This window comes from Triturus cristatus, chromosome 1_1 (genome assembly GCF_964204655.1).
Source record: "Triturus cristatus chromosome 1_1, aTriCri1.1, whole genome shotgun sequence".
NCBI classification, from domain to species: domain Eukaryota; kingdom Metazoa; phylum Chordata; class Amphibia; order Caudata; family Salamandridae; genus Triturus; species Triturus cristatus.
The window spans coordinates 926,674,988-926,694,784 of record NC_140579.1 but is presented as its reverse complement, the minus strand read 5'-3'; positions in this window follow the sequence as shown (position 1 = coordinate 926,694,784).

The window sequence follows — 19,797 nt, the reverse complement described above, 5'->3', positions numbered from 1 at the left end:
AGATGAGGAAATGAAAGAATGGGTGAAAGCAGGTTGTGCACCTAGAGAAAAAGATCATGTGTGGGTCTATAGGGATGGAAGACCAGTCATGCCAAATAGCATGCTATCAACAATGGCAAGGATGTATCATGGCCAAGGACACCTGGGGAGGGATGCTATGATAAGAGCCTTTAAGCAAACCTGGTACAGTCCAAAGTTTAGACTGATAGCAGAACGTCTCTGCCAGAGATGTCTGATATGTCAGCAATTCAATCCTGGAAAGAAAACAGTGGTGAGCCTAGGAACAATAGGCAGGGAGGGAGGACCATTCACAAGACTGCAGATAGACTTCATTGAAATGCCCCCAGTCAACAGATTGAGGTATGTCCTGGTGGTGGTCTGTTTGTTCTCCAGGTGGGTGGAGGCATTTCCAACCAGAAGAAATGATGGGATAACAGTGGCCAAGCTACTGTTAAGAGAATTCATCCCAAGGTATGGGTTCCCAGTGACCATTGAATCAGACAGAGGAGGACATTTTTATAATGAAATCATGGGTCTAATTTGTGATGCATTGAGTGTACAGCAGAAGCTACATTGTGCTTACCGACCAGAGGCTTCTGGTGTGGTTGAACAAATGAATGGTACCATCAAAAACAGAATTGTCAAAATGTGCTTAGCCACAGGAATGAAATGGCCCGATGTCTTGCCTCTAGTCCTGATGACCATTAGGTCTACTCCAGACAGAACGACAGGTTTGAGTCCACATGAAATTATTATGGGACGTGCAATGAGACATGCATTTGTACCAGTCAACAAGTTGATGACAATAACTGATGACATGATTTTGGATTATTGTAAAGGCCTGGCTGACGCAGTTCATTCTGTGTTTCACTAGGTTGGAGAAGACGCCACCACACTTGAAAAGAAACCAGCCCATGATCTGAGCCCAGGGGACTGGGTAAGGATAAAAGTCCACAGAAGAAGGAATTGCCTGGTTCCAAGGTGGGGAAGGCCAGGACAAGTCATCTTGACCACAACGACTGCTGTGAAGTGTGCTGGTGTGAAAAATTGGATACATGCAAGTCACACACTGAGAGTTCCAAATCCAAGAGATGGTACTGGAAAAGAATACTTTGAAGAATCAGATTCCAGTGATGATGCAGACAGTGAGGCAGTAAGAGGGAAAAAGAATCCTGAAAGTGGGGAAAGTGAGTCAAGGGAAATTTTCATCCCACCAGAAGAGGTTCTGAAGAGAACAGTGCAAACTGCAGAAGCAAGTTCAGACTCAGAAGAATTACCCGAGATTCCAATTGACAGTGACCAACACAAAAAGAAAGAAAGAAAAGAAAAGAACATTCCAACAGAAGAGACACCTGAACCACATGGGGAAATTGGACAAGTTCCACCTGAGATAAATATTGAAGAAAAAGGGACAGACAAAGACAGTGAGGGACAGATTGCGGAAAAACCCAGAGGAGGTGTAGGGAACATCAACAACAAGCTAGGTGAAGGGACAAGTAGACAGCAAGAAAATTGCGTGTCGGAGACCCGAGGAGGGACAGAAGTAGGGAAATCTCAATTGGTGGAAAAAGAGACTGTTGGAGAAAAGGAAGTTGTTGGGGAAAAGAAAACTGTTAATGAACAAGAGGCAACTGAGACAGAGTCTGAGGAAAGTGACAATGAGATACATGGAGGACGAGTTCTGAGAAAGAGAACTTGGCTTGGAGAAAGAAACAATAAAGAGGGAAAACAAAAAAGAAATGCTAAAGGTGATATCTGGCCAAATAAGATAAAGAGACTAAGGTACAGACTGACACGAGTTAACTCTTCGAAAGCTGAACAAGTGAACGAAGTGTCAAGTCAAAATCCAACCAAAGAAGAAGAAACAAAGATACCTGAGAGAACTAAAAGAATAAGGAAACCAAACCAGAGGTACAAGTCACCGGAATGGACGTATGTGGCACTGCCTGAACAAGGAGAAGAGGCGGACAGCCAAGGAAGTCCAGAGGAGGCTTTACTGAAGGAGGTTGCTGAAGAAGAAGCTGTGGGAATCCTGAGAGTTATCTTGTCCGATATTGGAGAAGAGACGGATGTTCAGGACCTGATACAGTTTGATGATGATGAAGAAACAGTGAAAAGTGATGAAAATCCAAATTGAGTAAATCCAAGGAAAATCACTTGAAGAAGAGAAGAAAAAGAAAGACTAAAAATTAGTAGTTTGTAATAATCTGTTGGGTACTTGCTGCCCTTAAAAGTTTGGTAGAGGAGTAGAAGAGGCTAAGTCAAAAGACACGGTCAAATTAACAAAATGGCTAACACTGAGAATAAAAGTAGATGTACCTTTCGGAAAAGATGGTGCAAAATGTGCTGCTGCTGTACAGGTTTATTAATGTTGCTTTGGAGCGTGCTTGCTCTATTGATTTCATTTAGAGTCACTATAGACACTTTAGAAGGTCATACTGAGAACAAATCTAATATAGGGAAAAGTTCACAGAAAATAGTACCGACTAGAACTAGCAATATACATATACATAAGGATAGGTCAATTAATGATTTTTCTAGCAATGTTTTTTCTAAATTGTTGTATGAGTACGTAAAGACAATGGAAGTAAGGGATTGCTACGTCTGCATGCAATTACCTGCCTCTGTTTCGGAAGGAGTGACTCATCATCATCTTCCGGCTACGTATGGAATTTCCTGTAGTGTGCTGATTAGTATATTTTATCAGTTAGGGAAATTAAATTATAATATGTCTAATGTAGATAATATTCTTGGGCAACTGCCTATGAATAAAGCACTGAATCCTGCAAAGGAAGCTAACACTTTAGGTGAGATTTTTTTAGAAACCAAAGAATTAACATTAGAATATGTTTTTAGAAATAATTTAACTTGCAGTTTGAAAGGAGAAGAGAAGAATTTTCTAGACATGGTTGAGAGAAGAAGATTGAACATGCACAAGAAAGCAGAAGGGCATAAAATGAGTGACACAATGTGGGATATTGAGAAAGAAAAGGAGTTGAAAAATGGAGCCAGTCCAACTATGGCTATAGATGCCCCACAGAAAGGAAAACTGTGCATTACCAGGAAGAGATCCCAGTATGATTATTATTTCATAGGGACTAGTGAGTGCCATGATACATACTTTATTGCAACCGGATGGGGATTTAGAGGAGGAGAAGATCCAGTTTTCCCGGGAGTGTATTATATTTGTGGGAACAAGGCTTATTACCGTTTGCCTGACCATTGGTTTGGTACATGTTATGTTGGCCTGGTCTTTCCAAAGATTTTTCACATGGATAGAGTAGATGATGCTGAACAAACTAATTTATTAACACGCTATAGAAGAGAAACATGGACAGAAATTGTAGGAGATATTTTTGGAGCTTTAATTCCAGCAGTGGGAATTTCTTTAAATGCATTTGGCATTCGGAAGCTGTCAACTGTGGTGGATCGCTTGTCAACAAGCACCGCTGGAGGCTTTCTTCTGGTTAATACAGAAATGTTTGCTTTGCGTGCTATGGCGATGCAAAATCGACTTGCCCTTGACATTCTTTTGGCAAAAGAGGGTGGAGTCTGTGGAATGCTGAAAGTTCAACATTGTTGCACTTACATTCCTGACGAAAGTAAAGATCTAAAGGTTTATATCAAAAATATTACTGATTTGCATGAAGAATTAGTACCACTGGAAGCTGAAAGTATCTGGACTAGAATGGCTAATAAGATGATTGCTATTAAGAATTTTATAGCTAAAATAGGTAGTACCATTTTTTGTAAGATATTATTTCCATTAACATGTGTAATTGTTGCATTATTGATCCTTAGATTAGGATGTATGTGTTGTAGATATAGAATAAATAAAAAGAAAATCACAAAAGAAAATGTTAAAAGGAGACAAAAGAAACCAGAAAGAGATCCATAAGAAATAGAATTAGAAGAGCTAAGAGAAAGCATGTATATAGAAACTAAAAAGGAAGATGAGATGGAAACAAGGGTTTAAAGAAGTGAACAAGAAGATATTTTGAATTCTTCCAAAAAGGGGAAACTAAATTGATTTTTGGGGTTTTGATTTTTGTGGTGATTAGTTATCACCAAAGGGGGGATTGATGGAGCAGGGTTTTTACTTTAAAACCGAATACCTGTTTCATTTTCGCATGTTATAACTAAAAGTACTACTGATTAATTATTAATTATTAAAAGTTTGTCAAATGTTGTCTAACCAACCTTATTAACAAAAGAATTACACGTGGGAATGCTATTGCATGGCAAAAATAATAAGTGAACTAAGTTGGTGAGCGAACTGACAGAAATCGATGTTGCTTATGTGATGTTATTGTGTTTGCGCTTATAATTAATATGCATTAATGGCTTTTGATGTCGCAAATGGCTAGATAAATACACACACATAAGGGTATTAGCAGGGGAATAACACTGTATAATCATTTCCGTGCAGTAATTTTGTTTTATGTCTATTTTCACTTAAGTTGTCTAATGTGGCCTACCCGAAAATGGCTACCATCCGCAGCCTCCATTCGAGTAGATGGAAATTTTACAAAAAAGGCTTCGCGCTGCCTGTTACCTTGCACCTCCGATGAACTGAAAAGCCATGAGCGTGATGACAAGTCCAGGAAACCTGCCAAGTGCCCCTGGAAGATGGAGTTGTTGCAATTTTGAAATATTGACTTCATGAACTTATAATGATCCCACCATTTGATACAAATTTATCCAGTAGAGACATCCGTAGATGTATCGAATTAGTCATGGACATTCAATTTTTCTATTCATTATTTGGGACAATCTATGTGTGAGAAAATCTCGCACAATATCGAAAATGTACCAAGATGACATTATTTCCGCCATTCATCCGTTCTGAACAAAGAATTGTAACTTTATAGAATGTAAATTTTAGTATAAATACTAGTAGGCTAGAGAGGTCTAGCGCCACTTCTTCCCGAGCTGATGATCCGAGGTCCCTATGCTGACGGAGAGGACGATGACTCTACATGACGGCAGGAAACTCTAATTCTTCTACAGAGGACCGGTTCTGACTTAGGATCTGACATTTAGACAGAATAGGTAAATATGAGAGAAATGAATTTGCATTTAATTGGCTTTTCTTACAATTTTAGATAAACAAATAATTCTGTTAGAATTTCTGTGTCGGGTGATTATTTCTGGTCATTTTTATTGAATTTATTTGTGTATTCTTTGCAATGTTTCGCTAGATTTAAAAGCAACTAAGCAGATGCCATTGACCTCAAAGTACAGGCAGATTGGATAGGTATTGAAAGGTGTGTTTCCCCTTATACATGGCACGGATAAGAGTGGTAGGATGAATGTTGGTGAAATGGGCCCCACCAGCGTGTGATGTGTGTGTGCGTGTGTGACTGTGAGACCACTCCGTCCGTGGAAGTAGAGGGGATTCGGAAGCTCTGATCTGCACCAGTTTCTTGGTAGCAGAATGATGGTTTGCTATTGTCTTGGTCTGGCGAAATTGCGTGTATATAGGCTTGTTGATTATTTATTGATATTTGTACTAACACTATATGTTGGAGTCGTGTTGAGTTTTATGTATTGTGAACGGCTTCTGGGACGTAGGGAGTCTGTGACAGTTCCGTAGTAGAGCAGAGGGAGTGTTGCTCTCGGAAAAAGGCGGGATTGTTGGCCCTATATGCAGACAGGGGAAAACGTGTCGCATTGTCTGGGTTCGATGAGGTAGCATCGCCGTGTGTTGCCATTAGAAACGTATTTTCTGTGTGAGAGAAGTGTGTATGATAGCAAAGGTTATCTGTGAAACTCTGGTCTTAGGCCTCAGGGATCCGTATGGCATTCCGTTAAAGCTTACCACTAGAGAGGTAATAGGTATTCTCGGAGCTTGTTAGAAGGACAGGGCAGAGGTAAGCGCTGCTTTGTTAACGTGTGATATAATTCTGTAGTAGGACAGACTGTTCGCTGTTCTCGGGAAAGACAGAATTCTGTGTGAGTGAACTACATTTTCTGGTGTGAAAGTGCGTGAATGAGAAGGCATTCTGGTTAATTGTGAAACTCTTAGGAGTATTCCAGAGGAAACAGTTAATTGGTGCTTGTTAGAAGGGTAAAGTAGAGGGATGTGCTACTTTATCAACGGAAGTAACGATTCTGTAGTAGGGCAGAGGTAAGCGCTGCTCTCGGGAAAGGCAGAATTCTCGTGGGAAAGGTCTTTTGCTGTTCGATGGCTAGCGAAGCAGACAATGGAGATATTTGTATGTTGTAACTAACAGACTCGTAGAAGTTGAAACAAAGTCTACCAAGTAGTCTTGTAAAGGAGGGGTAGACGAGAGACAGGAGACAGGAGCAGAAGCGACTGCAGCGACTGCTGACGTCAGGGAAACCGCGCTGTGATTGGACAGTGGGTTAGAACAGTGGAAGCACGGTGATTGGTGTGCTAGTGTACGCCGCGCTAGGATTGGGAGACATACAGGGTGACGTAGACGCTCCAGGATTGGTGCGTTAGTGTGAGTCGCGCTGCAATTGGACAAGAGATCGTACAGTTGTAGAAAGAGCAAACAGCTTGTGAAAAAGAAGAAAAATGTACTACCAGGCTGAGGAAAAGAAGAAGAAATCCTTGCTTAGTAAAGTAAAGAACTGGTTCGACAAGGATAAAGATATAGTGACTAGGGAAGGACAGTTATTGCCCCCGATAAGAACCCCGGCATCCTTCATGGTTGCGAAGTATGGGTATCATACCTGTATTTGGTTAGATAACTGGGTGAAGTATACGAAGGATGATGGAGTGTTAGCGTTCCCGGAACATGGTTCATTCAATCTGGCCATACTGAGGAACTTACGGGAGCAGATGATGAATCTAGAGCCTCGGCCTAGGCCAACGCAGTTTGAGGCATCGACTGAATGGGAAGATGAAATGCATGAAGGAGAAAAGCAGAGGGGTGGGGGTAGCTACAGGTACATGTTTGGGCGAAAGTATGATCGCGAAACCCATCATGACCGGATGAGAAGGTGGCATGATGCCAGTATGGGCCCCACCAGCGTGTGATGTGTGTGTGCGTGTGTGACTGTGAGACCACTCCGTCCGTGGAAGTAGAGGGGATTCGGAAGCTCTGATCTGCACCACCCCCACTCTCACCCACGCTTGGCTGCGGCCGGCGGCGCTGAGAGACACAACTAGAGGCAGCGCGAGGCGTGGGGCTTGGAAAGCTGAGTGTAGAGAGCGCGGCCGTCCTACTGGCGTCCGCAGAGTGTAGAGCTCAGCAAGACTGCGGAAGCGACTGTTATATCCTGACTTTAGTAAATGCAATGCTATTTACCACCAATGGAATGTTACTTTGATCTTGCTGTTTAGAATGTTATGATTCAGTCTGAGAAGACACAGTTGAGTGGGCTGAGCAGCTTGATGGCTGCTCCTGGTGGGGTCTCTTTATCATCCTGTAACCATCCTGAATAAAACTTCTCTGAACTACAACTACCTGCGTGACTTGATCACTACAATTTTTGGCGACGATCTTCATAAGAACCTGCGTATGTCACCCTTTAAAACTTCAAGCAACTTCATGTGCGGACCCTTCAGTTCCTCAAACTAAGCTTCTACCTTCAACTGGCATCCTTGACCCCATCAGTGACCTCCCATCGGTCTCCCACAGCGGTCTGCCAGTTGTTTGTGTTCCTGGGAAAGTCCTACTTAAAGAGCTGTTCATCTACTTAAGGATGTCAACTCTCCTGAGTCCATCTCTAAGTTTCAGAGAAAGTCTACTTCTACTGGTGCTGTGCCTTCAGTGAGGGTAAGCCTACTGACGTCTGGGGAAGTGCTGTGCCTTCAGTGAGGGTAAGCCTGACGATTTTCAAGCCTCCAAACGTCTGTGTCCTGTGCTGTTCCGCTCTTTAAGCCTGCTTACTAACGTCTACAATTTGTACTGTAAACCTGGCATTCACCAACGTCTGCACTCTTCTTATCCTGTCTTGTGCCTTCAGCTTCTGTTAACCTGCCACATATCTACGTATGCACCTTGTCTGGGGAAGAAGTGCGCTACTATATGTGCTTCAGACAAGACAGTTTCTACTATCTGGATGTCTGTTCTCTTAAGGAGCCTTGTCTACTGCCTGGCTCAGTTGTTTTGAGAGCCTCTTCCTGGGGAGTGCCTTGGTAGTCTCCAAGAAAGATTTCTGCTAATTGAACTCATCTGCTGTCCCTTCAGCATCTCAACTATTTCTACTAGAGCCCAAATCATTGCGTGCTGTGACTACAGCTCCACCAAGAAAAACCTCTGCTGTTTAACTGTTTTCCCGCATCTAGTTTTTCACAACTAATTGTGCATTTTCTCCAGCGTGAACAGCACCACCATTCTTATTGTGCCAGTGTATACTCTTGGTGCTGCATCGACTAGACTCATGGACTGACATCTGGGGTCATCTCACAACTTTCCGCGAGACCGTCATCCTGCCGCTGCTATGAAAAGGCATCATTGTTTTTCTATTGACAGCTGTCAACCCGCTGCTGTGAGGACAGTGCCTGTTCACACGTCAGGTATTTTTCTGTGCACATTTCAGAAAGTCAAGGTGAGACACATTTTTATTTTATTGTTGGACTACGCAGAGATCTCCTATCTGCAGCGTTTTCCAACCATCACTTCTCTGTTCAAATATAAACACAACTCGTGACAATGTGTTCACGCGCTTACCTCTGTGCAGATTCCTGATCGCGTGCGGTTTCTCCAGTTCTGCCTCCCCTGACGTCCTTCACAGAGTCATCAGTGTGACGCACAAGTTCCCTCATTCATGCGGATTCTCGCACTTTGTGCGTTCTGCCAGTCAGTGTTCCTGCAAGCACGGACGTGCTGTGAGCCATCCGGGGCAACGTGGGATACGTCCCGCCATCTTGCGGTTGGCAGCATGTTCTTCCGGCTTCTCTCTGTACTCCTGCTTTGTTGACCAACAAAGTCAGGAACCAAGTCGCACCATCTTGAGGCACTCGAGATGCATGGTGTGAGTAACCGGGAATGAGGGTGCACCTCAGGTATTGTCATTATCGAGGGATTCCCTGGTTCGTGGATCTAAGGTACTTTATCTAGCACTCTTGCTGCGTTACACGCTGTACTTCGAGTCAACTGTATGCCAGCACCGAAGACAATCGTGGTGTGTTTTCTTCTGGTTTTATTTTCCAGACTTCCGATACTCGGGTGACATATCGGTCACTACATGTCTCTTAGAAAAGTGTTTTTTCTGTAACATGTTTGAGAGTTTTGCTCGTATATCGGACTCTTTTATGCCTTTGCTACTGCCAATTTCACAGTCTCCCATGAGTGTTTCTGCATTTCTGGGGGTGGGGAATTTTAACATGCTATTTATTTTACCTACCTGTATTAATGGCATTAGCGAATCCAAGCTCCGTTTACAATGTTCTATGTTTGGAGTTTCCCTTCACATTGCATTGGAAAGTTTGCAATGGGTTTGTAGTCCCATTTGCCAGCAGTGGGTTTTAGTTGTAGTCCCTTTTGCCAGTAGTGGGTTTTAGTCCCATCTGCTCATTTTACAGCTACTGTTCTTTGTTTTACGTTGTGTTGCTACGCTCAAAGCAATCATGCATTAGGTTTTAGTCCTTTTGCATCTCTTTACACTCAGGGCAACTATGGAACGGTTTTAATCTGTTTAGCATTTTTTTGAGCTTCTCTATCCATAGAGATTTGTCACGGGTTCCTACCCACATTATGTCACGGGTTCCTACCCGTGTATTCGGGTTCCTACCCGAAAAAGCTAACATTTATGTTGCTTTAGTGCACAGTGTGGAAGCTCCACACTAGTTGTCCATACACGGACACCTCTCGTCTTATTTGTGTACCCTACATAGGGTGTGTTTGACCCTTTGGTGCACAACTTTGTTCTAACTCCCTCCAGGGAGCTATGCATGGGTGTAAGTCCCTTTGCATTAAATATGTGGTTTCTCACCCATATCTGTTTGCTCACATTATTCAACCCCTTTTCGTTTTCCCTGTGTCATCACCACTAGGGGTAATAAAGCTATGTTTGTTCTGATTTTATTTCCCATCTTTTTACACTCAGAGCGACTATGCATAGGTTATTGTCCCTTTGCATCTTATGTATTTTACTGTCACTAGAGATATGTTTTGGGTATTCAGTCCAGTTTACTCCACACAGGGTGTACGTTATGGGTGTTAGTCCCATCTGCTTATTTATGCATGAATCAATCAATCTGACACACTGTCTGGTGAAGAAGTATGTTTGCTCATGTGTGTACCAGTCAACTAGATTTCATCTTATGCAGAGGTTATTTCCTCCTATCAAGCATTCTTGGCATTGTTTTTTTTTATTGCCTGCTTGATTTTGTGTTCCTTGTCGAGTGACGTGCTCGTCTACACTTAGAAGCGTGCTGAGTACTGTGTATTCAACCGAGTGTTGTGTGTTCAATTGTTACAAGGGAAATACATTTTCAATAAAGTTTTAAGTAATTGATCTTCAGTGAGGCTACATGGCAGTTCAACCGCTGCTTTTTGAAAACTCCTCGTGCCTCTCTACCACGCACACTATCTCTCCCCCAGACATACCGAGCTTCGCTTGCCTCCGTGGTGTCTGCTATGACGTGCACACACTCAAGTTCTCTACTGCGAGATGTTTTAGCCCACATTCTTGCCGCAAGCCAGTTCAGCTGCCACATTTCATTGTTTAAGTTTCCCTTACGTTGGGGATGTTTAGTTTTCTTTACAGTGGTTAGTGGAACTTCACATGGCTCCTACACACGAGTGGATCCCGTTCAAGGGGTATCGTTTCCCTTGTATGAGGGCTGGCCCTACGTGGGGTTAGTTTTTGGGTTTTCTCTCATACATACATTTTGTGCCTCTACCTGAGGTTTTACTCTAATTACACAGTTTACTGACACACTGCACATTGTGTTTACCTCTTGGGGTGTCGTCTCTTTTTCTGGTGCACAATATTTTTTGTGTGTTGTACAATGCACAATATTTTACTTTCACACAGTGCAATGTCTAGGTTTCAGTCCTGGGTGTTTCGCCATCACTACATGTGCAGCTTAACAGACCTTCACACAAGGTCCGTTGTTTCTCATTTGGTTAATGTTTTGTCTCATAGTACACTAGGTGTACATCCACTATGCACAATCTCTTGACCTCTCCGGAGGTGTGTTTGTTGGGCTTTTCCCCATCATCCTGTATATAACATATGACCTCCAGTCGAGGTGCGTCCTTACACGGACATTACATTACATGACTTATACCTTCACTACAGTGCACGTTCTTACCTTACTTAAGGTGGTGTTTCTTTAAAGTTGATTGACAGTTTATATTTTGTATTTATTAATGAGCTAGGAAAAGTCACATGTACATGTCTTATTTAGTAAAACACACCAACCAGCTGGGTTACTAGGTGATATAAAGACAGTACCCGAGTATTCCCTCTACTCGGTATTGCCTAAATATCAATATTAAGAAGTGCATTGTGTGGGCTGGTATAGCGTTTGTATCATCTTCGCAAAGTCCTCATGCATATCTGTAATATTTTTGAACCAAACTATGTTCTCTACTGTTTCTGTACAAATGCTTATATGCGCCATATAGATACAGTTGCACGTTAGGCATGTTTACGTCTTGTCCCTTATGCTAGGGTCTCTTGTGCTTTCTAACGCTCGGGTGAGTAGTCGCTCACCGGCGTGGATCACCGGTCTGCCTTCATCACTTTTGTCCATGAACCCTAGGTATACGCCAAGTTGGTATACGCCGTCAAGAGTCCATTGGGTGCAGCTTGCAGTCCACCAGTGTGCCCTGCTCTCCGCTCAGGCTCCGGCTCCGCTTGACCCAAAAAGCTTCCAGCCTTCTTTACCCCGGGACCGGGGTACTTGCCGGATAGATCTGGATAGATAGACTCACCCCACCTAATCACCAGGCCAATTGCAGCTTCAATCATCAGGCTACCAGGACCAGCAGGACCGTCAGCACTGCCGGACAGGGGTACCTGGACCCCCCAGGACCTCATAACCCAGAATATAGAACAATCATGCGGACAAGAAATGCAGGTTTGGTCCAGCCTCAAGTTAACTATCGTCCACATAAATCCGCAAGACGTCATAAGTCTAAGATGTTGTACCCTCCAGGTAAGGAAGTGTAAGATCTGGTTCGACCCCCCAGGAGGGGCAACAATTGGGAGAGCAGTCAACAAACCCTTCCCCAATTTTAAGTGCGAAGATTATGAATTCAAATTTAAATTCAAACTCAAATTTGAGTGAACTCACCGCAACCGGCAATAGTAATAGTCTTAATCGCAATAGTGACATAAAAGTTTATTTTCAACAAACAAGCAAAAAAGGCAAAACAGGCCACCATGGCAGTGCTGTAAAAATAGCCGACACACCCCGCTTTGAAACTTGTATCAAAACCATCACTAGCACATCAGCATGTGCCAATATATATGAGACTTTGAGTCAAAGATCCCCACTTGCCGCTCCACTTTCTCCGGAAATCATCATAGTCCAGGGCAATAGCGTTCAAGCACAAGAAATCACAATTGATCAAGGCCTGCTTTGCCCTAACAACTCAGTAAACTGCACACCAGTGTCCGCAAATCCAGATAGCGGTCCCATGGAAACTTACTCCATTACTTTCTTAGAGGCAAGTGAGGAGTTTCCTCTCTTAATAAGACACTCAATGGGCAACTGCACCACTGTTATATCTACATGCCTTATTAGAATTTATTGAGGCAATAGAATGTATTTGTAATGTTCTATGTTATGCTTTGGTTCCAGTCAGTACTGTTACTGCTGCTGGACAAGGCAAACCTGTTTCCTGTGTGAGGGAATAAAGAAACCTATTTTCTCTTATCCTTGTCAGGACAATTTATACTACAAATTGTGTCGATAAGCTGGAGGAATGAACTTTGACCTTTTTATTTAATTTTCCATGAAGAAAAAATTATACGGAAATTTCATTTTCTTGATACCTGAGAGAGAGAAGTACCCTGGACACTTGGCAAAAGAAGGATCGTTTATCAGGTAAAACCTTCCTGAAGGAAGCTTATTTTTACCTTAAATAGCGTGGGATTATCGATCCGCTGTGTTTTCATGGTACCGTTGGGAGTAAACGTTGTCTTGCATCTTTTGAATGAGTGCGAGATTCAAACGACTCGCGCGTCTTGCAGCTGGATTCAGATATTCAATGACGTGACTCGTCCTTACCGTGCACTGAACACTGGAGTGTTCTATTTACGTGCACACGCAACGCAAGTGATGTCGGGGTCACGCAACGGGACCTAAGAGAGATGCCATATTGTTTTTTAGGTCTCGCCTGACCCAGCGCATGCGCTGGTCTGGCAAGACTTATTGAGAGGGCTCCAAAAAGTGCTACCAGGCCAGCCTAGAGCTACAGTGCATGTGCACGGGGGGCGCGCCGCACTTTACCGTGATTACTTTCACTTTCGCGGCCGCACACCCCCCCCCCCCCTCCCCCTGGTGCGCGCGCACCACTAGTTGTTTCTTGACAATAGCGATCGCAACGCCGCTCGTTTTGTTTACTTTTGGTATAATCGCGGCACCCACGCTTTACTTTTAATGTTAAAAGTAAAGCGTGGGTTCCGCGATTATACCAAAAGTAAAGAAATAGAAAACAACATCTATTTCTTTACTTTTGGTATAATCGCGGCACCTGCGCTTAACTTTTAATGTTAAAAGTAGCGCAGGTGCCGCGATTATACCAAAAGTAAAGAAATAGAAAAAAACATCCATTTCTTTACTTTTGGTATAATCGCGGAACCCGCGATTATACCAAAAATAAAGAAATAGAAACAAAAATCTTTACTTTTGTTATACTCGCGGCACTTGCGCTTTACTTTTAACATTAAAAGTAAAGCGTCGGTGCCGCGATGCTTGTTCACTTTGTCCATTCAACAGAACGAGGCCTCAAGGACAATTATGAGCAGTTTAACGAGAAAATTATCTTGCTAACCATTGCCATCAGATATAAAACATATTGTATTTGAGGTTTCTTATGATAAAATCACGCTGTTATATGCGGGCCGTATTTCTATATATAGCGCACGTTTGTCACTGCTATGACTTCATGGAGCTGTGGACTTTCTTGATGGTTCATTACAACTTGTCACTTGCTTTCAAGATTCAAATACTGCTACATAAACAGATTAGATTACAATAACAGTTTCCTGCGTGAAGGTATACTGCATACAAAAAGAATGTGCTTGTCTCAATATTTACTTCACTCGGACATTTTATATAGCGCCACATGCCAATTTTTGGCGCCTTCCTAGTGCGACGCAGCTGAGAGGAGGTCGCGCCATCTTCAGCCGATGACCCTTGTGCAGAATTGATATTTGTGTGTGCAGTTTACAAAAGCAAAAACTATACATTCCTGGTAACAGTGTGGTGAAGATTTTCCCTAAATGTAACTCTGTGGAGAAGAATATAAAGACGATTCTCGTTTTATTAAGGGCACACAACCAGTTACATAGAAAGACATGGCGAAAGCACTAAAGACTCCAGCCAGCTGCCTGGCTCTGACTCAGATCGAGGTCCTCTTGGACGTTCAAGCACAAAACGAGCCAAGCTTGTATGTTGCTTCTGCCTGCTACCCACGCTCTAACCTCCTGCGCTAAGAATTATAGACACATTTAGCCGTAGATGAAAAATAGGAGAGAGAAATAAATACCTACCCCTCTATTGACTGCATTCCACAATGTGAAGCAAGAGAACCTGGGATCAATCCCTGCTTTTTTGCTAGACCAAACTGTGTGACCCTCTGCAAATATATTATACACTCTGCCTTTTTTCTTCATTGTTGCATATGAGAGCGGCTCATCTTGAAATACGTGAGCTCAGGATGTGTGCTACACAAAACATCTTGTGAATTTCAATTAAAAGACTGTAATGTTCCTCCATGTATACAAAGACTCTAGGACACAGAGAATGCACATCACAACTGACTTGTACACGGATTCATTAATAGCACGGTGTGCAGAGCAGGGCACGAAAGTGCGCAAGTTCATGTTTTAAAACCATCGCTTTTAATACATGCCTCTCAATACAGTGCTATAATCTGCTATATTAAGATGTAAAGCTTCTATACTGCAATTTTGAAGAGATTTTATCTGATTTTCATATGATGTTTGATGCATGATTTACAAACCAAACGTTTCAGTGCTTGGCTCCTGCAAAACCTCAGAGCCAAGCCAGGCCCTTGGCTCGGCTCTCCCTTTTCATTTGTTGGCTCACTCCTCGTAGTTGTAAGTACCAGAAAAGGCTACAACCTTTCTATAGGGTGGATCATGAAATTAATACGTGTAAGCCAAGGGTGTACAGCCTTGGTCCAGACCATGCGTTTAGGATATCCACATGAAATAGTATAATAGACATTGAAACAAATTCAGAATCTTCACACAGTCCATATGGTTAGCTTGAATATGTGGCCTGGACCTGGCCCTCACATACCAAACTTGGACCTCCCACAATGTGATCTTTGACTATACTGAGCAGATACTTGCGAAAATTTTAAAGTTTGAACCAGAAAAGGAATCTTGCAAGTACGTTTTGCTGTGCTGGGAAATTGTTTTAATTCCATTTACCTTTTATCTTCTTGTAGGGCTATATTTCTCATCGCCCCTCCTCCCTATGTTATTGTCAATGCTTTGCTCAACTCTGTAGAGATTTTTTAAATTAATGAAAAACAGCTCTGTTGCCATGGATCTTGAGAGTGGCGTGCAATGCGTTTTGTTGCTGTTTCTTTTGCTCCACCCGTCATTGTTCCAGTGGCTAATGCTATCTCGTGAAGTCCCAAAAGCTTTGCTATCTTAGTGAGCACAGCATTTACCTCAGGGATGTCCCACCTAGGTCCAGGAGGACAGGATCCATGCCATATTCTGACTTTAACCAGAGGCTTTGTGAAGGATTTTTGTTTAGCTTAACTCTAGGTATTTTGAGTGGAGTTCCTAGAAATCTGTTGTGTCCTGGACCTACATTGGACTTCACTGTGTTACCTAATTTACCGAAGGATGTTTTTGTTTTATAAGAGCAGCGCACCCATCTGGTCATTACCCACCTTCCCCTTTGTCTGAATCAGTTGCCCTCTGTCCCCCCACACCTGAGCCACTCTTCTGCGATCCCCATCTACCCTCTTACCTATTCCTCTACTCCACTGTCTCCCACCTGCCCTTACATGCAATCAGGCATGCTACGCCCATAGGGCTCAAAGGGCTTTAGAATCCCCATTTACCCGTCGTGTGTCAGCCCGGGCTGAGACAGCTTCCCGGGCACACACACAGGCAGTTTTTGAGCTGCTGTGGGATGGCTGGTCTGGCGTTCGTCTTATTGCAGCCGCACCCGAGTACTTCACAGGACTTTAATAGACCATTTACTTGTTAACAAGGCTTTGTTGTTTTTTCACCCCTTCTTAGAGCCCCTGCATCTCCACTCTGACTATTCCTGAAAGAATTAGTCCCCCCCCCGAAATTCTGCTCTAGTTGCGCTCCTGCATGCAATTCCACCTACCCTACTACCTATGCTGCTGCTCACCGTCTCCCACCTGCCCCCTCACCCGAGACACTTCTCTGCATCACCTACCTATGCTTCTTCCCCACCACCTCCCATCTGCCCCTCGCCTGACACACCTCTCTGCAGTCTCATCTACCCTCCTACCTATGCCACTGTCCCTCTGTCTCCCACCTGCCCCCTCACCTGAGACACTTTTAGCATTACCTATCTATGCCACTGCCCCACCATCTCCCATCTGCCCCCTCACCTGAGACACCAGAGTCACAGAAACTGCATCTCTCTCAAGGAAAGGTGCAAAACACGACCACTAAATCGCATAGCATTCCACGCCTACGGAGGATTACTATTAAAAACAAGCATTTGCAATGAAATAGGTCTCGCATTTACGTGAGTTTAAGCTATTGGCATTGTAAACGACAATGCCTTTTATTTATGTTTTAAAAACAAAAATAAAAGGCATTGTTATTTGCAATGTGAAGAGCTCAAACTCGTGTAAATGCGAGACCTATTGCATTGCAAATGCTTGTAGTCTCTTTTTGTGAGGTTCGAGGAAAAGGCAACACTTCGAATTTAGCGATGCCTGCTACATATGGAAATAAAGACATCTAACAGAAAGAACTTTATTGAGCACAGGAAACAGGTGGGAAAATATTATAATATATTACAAATTATTTTAATTTTTATACTTTTGTCGTTTTCTATGGCAGGAGCATTTTGAAGTGTGGAGATATAATTTGTGCTACAAATTTAATTAATCAATTTTAAATTGGTACAAACATAATGGCTCAACAGAACTTTACGATTAATCCTCCTCACAATTTCTGGGTAACTGGTTGTGAACCTACAATGAAATGGTCAGAATGGAAGGAATATTTAAATTACATTGCAGCAATAGATGAAAATAAAAAAATGTCAGCTGAACAAAAGAAAATAATTCTTTTACTTTCTTTAGGCCCAATAGGATTAAAGACGTATAACAGAATGCCTAAAAGTGTTGTTGGTGGTGACACAAATGTATTTTTAGTTGCTTTACAAGATTTAGACAAATATTTCACACCTAAAGTTTGCATTGGTATCACTAGGTACAAATGTTTTCAACGTAAGCAACTCAAAGGTGAAGCAGTAGATGACTATGTTGCTGAACTTAAAAAGCTTGCTATAGATTGCAAATTTGATTCTAACCACGATGATTTTATAAGAGATCAGCTAGTGATGCATAGCAATAACAATACCATACAGGATCGTTTGTGGATTAAGGGTGATTCACCTCTAGAAGAGGTAGTTAATATAGTGCTGAAAGCAGAAATGTCTGAAAGGTGTGCAACGGAATTGCAACACCCAGAGAAGGATGACTCATGTGTGTGCAAAGTTGGTGATCGGAAAGTTGACCATAAAAAGAAATTTGACTCAAAATGGATAACAAGTAACACAGATTGGAAAACTAACAATTCAGATTTGAAATTCTATCGCTGTGGTAGTAAAGACCATTTAGCCTACTGCAAGTCATGTCCTGCTATCAGACAATAATGCATGAATTGTGGTGTAGTAGGGCATTGTTCAAAAGTTTGTCGTAAGAAGAATTTTTAAGTGAAATGTGTTCATAATATTAAAAGTTCTAACAGTAGTAAGAATGAGGAGGATAATGATAAACATGGAATTGTTTTAAACCTCTCAGAAAAGAAAAGATTTGTACTCAACATTGATGACAAAAGCACACAAGGAAAACCTGAATGCAATATGTCTATTGGTTGGGTTAGAATAAAAATATATGCAGATTCTGGCTCACCTTTTACAATCGTGAATGAAGATGTTTGGAGAGAAAAATTCAAAGGAAAAGTTGGAGAGTATTTATCACCTTCTGATATCAATCCAGAAAGCTTCACTGGTGAAAGAATAGACATTATCCGATACAGATGGTTATCCATTGCATTTAAATGCAGACGTGCAAGAGGAAAATTGTACGTTGCTAAGAACGGCCCATCAGTGCTGGGTTGGCACGACTAAGGGAACTTACATATTATCTTAGACCCTAATAGCGTTGACAAAGTATTACTTATGGATGAAGGCATATCGATGGGAAAAGAGTTGGAAAGGAAATTTCTTAATGTATTTAAAGAATAATTAGGCACACTAGACGGATTTGAGCATAACATTGTTCTTAAACAGGATGCAACCCCAAAAATACCTAAAATGAGGATGGTACCCATTATGATACGGGAAGAAGTACCAAAGGAGCTTGAAAGATTAAAAAACATGGACGTGATTGAACAGGTAGAGTGTTCAGACTGGATTTCTCCGGTTGTGGTAGCCCGACGAAGCAATGGAAAATCCGTTTATGTGTTGGCTTACGCTATGTTAACAATAATATACTGATTGATCGCTTACCTTTGCCTAAAATAACGGAAATGGTTTCTTCCCTTAAAGGTGCTTTGTGGTTTTCAACCATCGATCTCTCAAATGCGTATCACCAGATTTTACTATCCGAAAAGTCTAGGAAAATCACAGCTTTTATTACACCCTTTGGAAGCTTCCAATACAAACGCATGCCATTTGGATTGGCTTAGGCCGTGGCCATATTACAAAGACTTATGCATAACTTATTTGGCAAAAAAAATGGTGTACTATTCTTTCAGGATGACATTTTGGTTTTTGGAGATAACAAATGTCAGCATGATGGGGGACAGGAGATGTGCACTTGATGGAGCAGGGTTTTTACTTTAAACCCAAATACCTGTTTCATTTTCGTATGTTATAATTAAAAGTACTACTGATTAATTATTAATTATTAAAGGTTTGTCGAGTCTTGTCTAATCAACCTTATTAACAGAAGAATTACACGTGGGAATGCTATTGCATGGCTAAAATAATAAGTGAACTAAGTTGGTGAGCAAACTGACAGAAATAGATGTTGCTTATGTGATGTTATTTTGTTTTGCGCTTATAATTAATACGCATTAATGGCTTTTTGATGTCGCAAATGGCTAGGTAAATGCATACACATAAGGGTATTAGCAGGGGAATAACACTGTATAATCATTTCTATGCAGTAATTATGTTTTTTGTTTCTTTTTACTTAAGTTGACCATTGTGGCCAACTAAAATATGGCTACCACCCGCAGCCTGCATTTGAGTAGATGAATAATTGAAAGGAGGCTTCGCGCTGACTGCGACCTTGCCCTCATGCTGAACCGAAAAGCCAATCATCATGACGACAAATCCGGGAGAGATGCCAAATGCCCCTGAATGTGAAGATTTGTTACAAATCCAAATGCCGACAGGATGAACTTATGGTGGTCTCACGAAGGAGATAC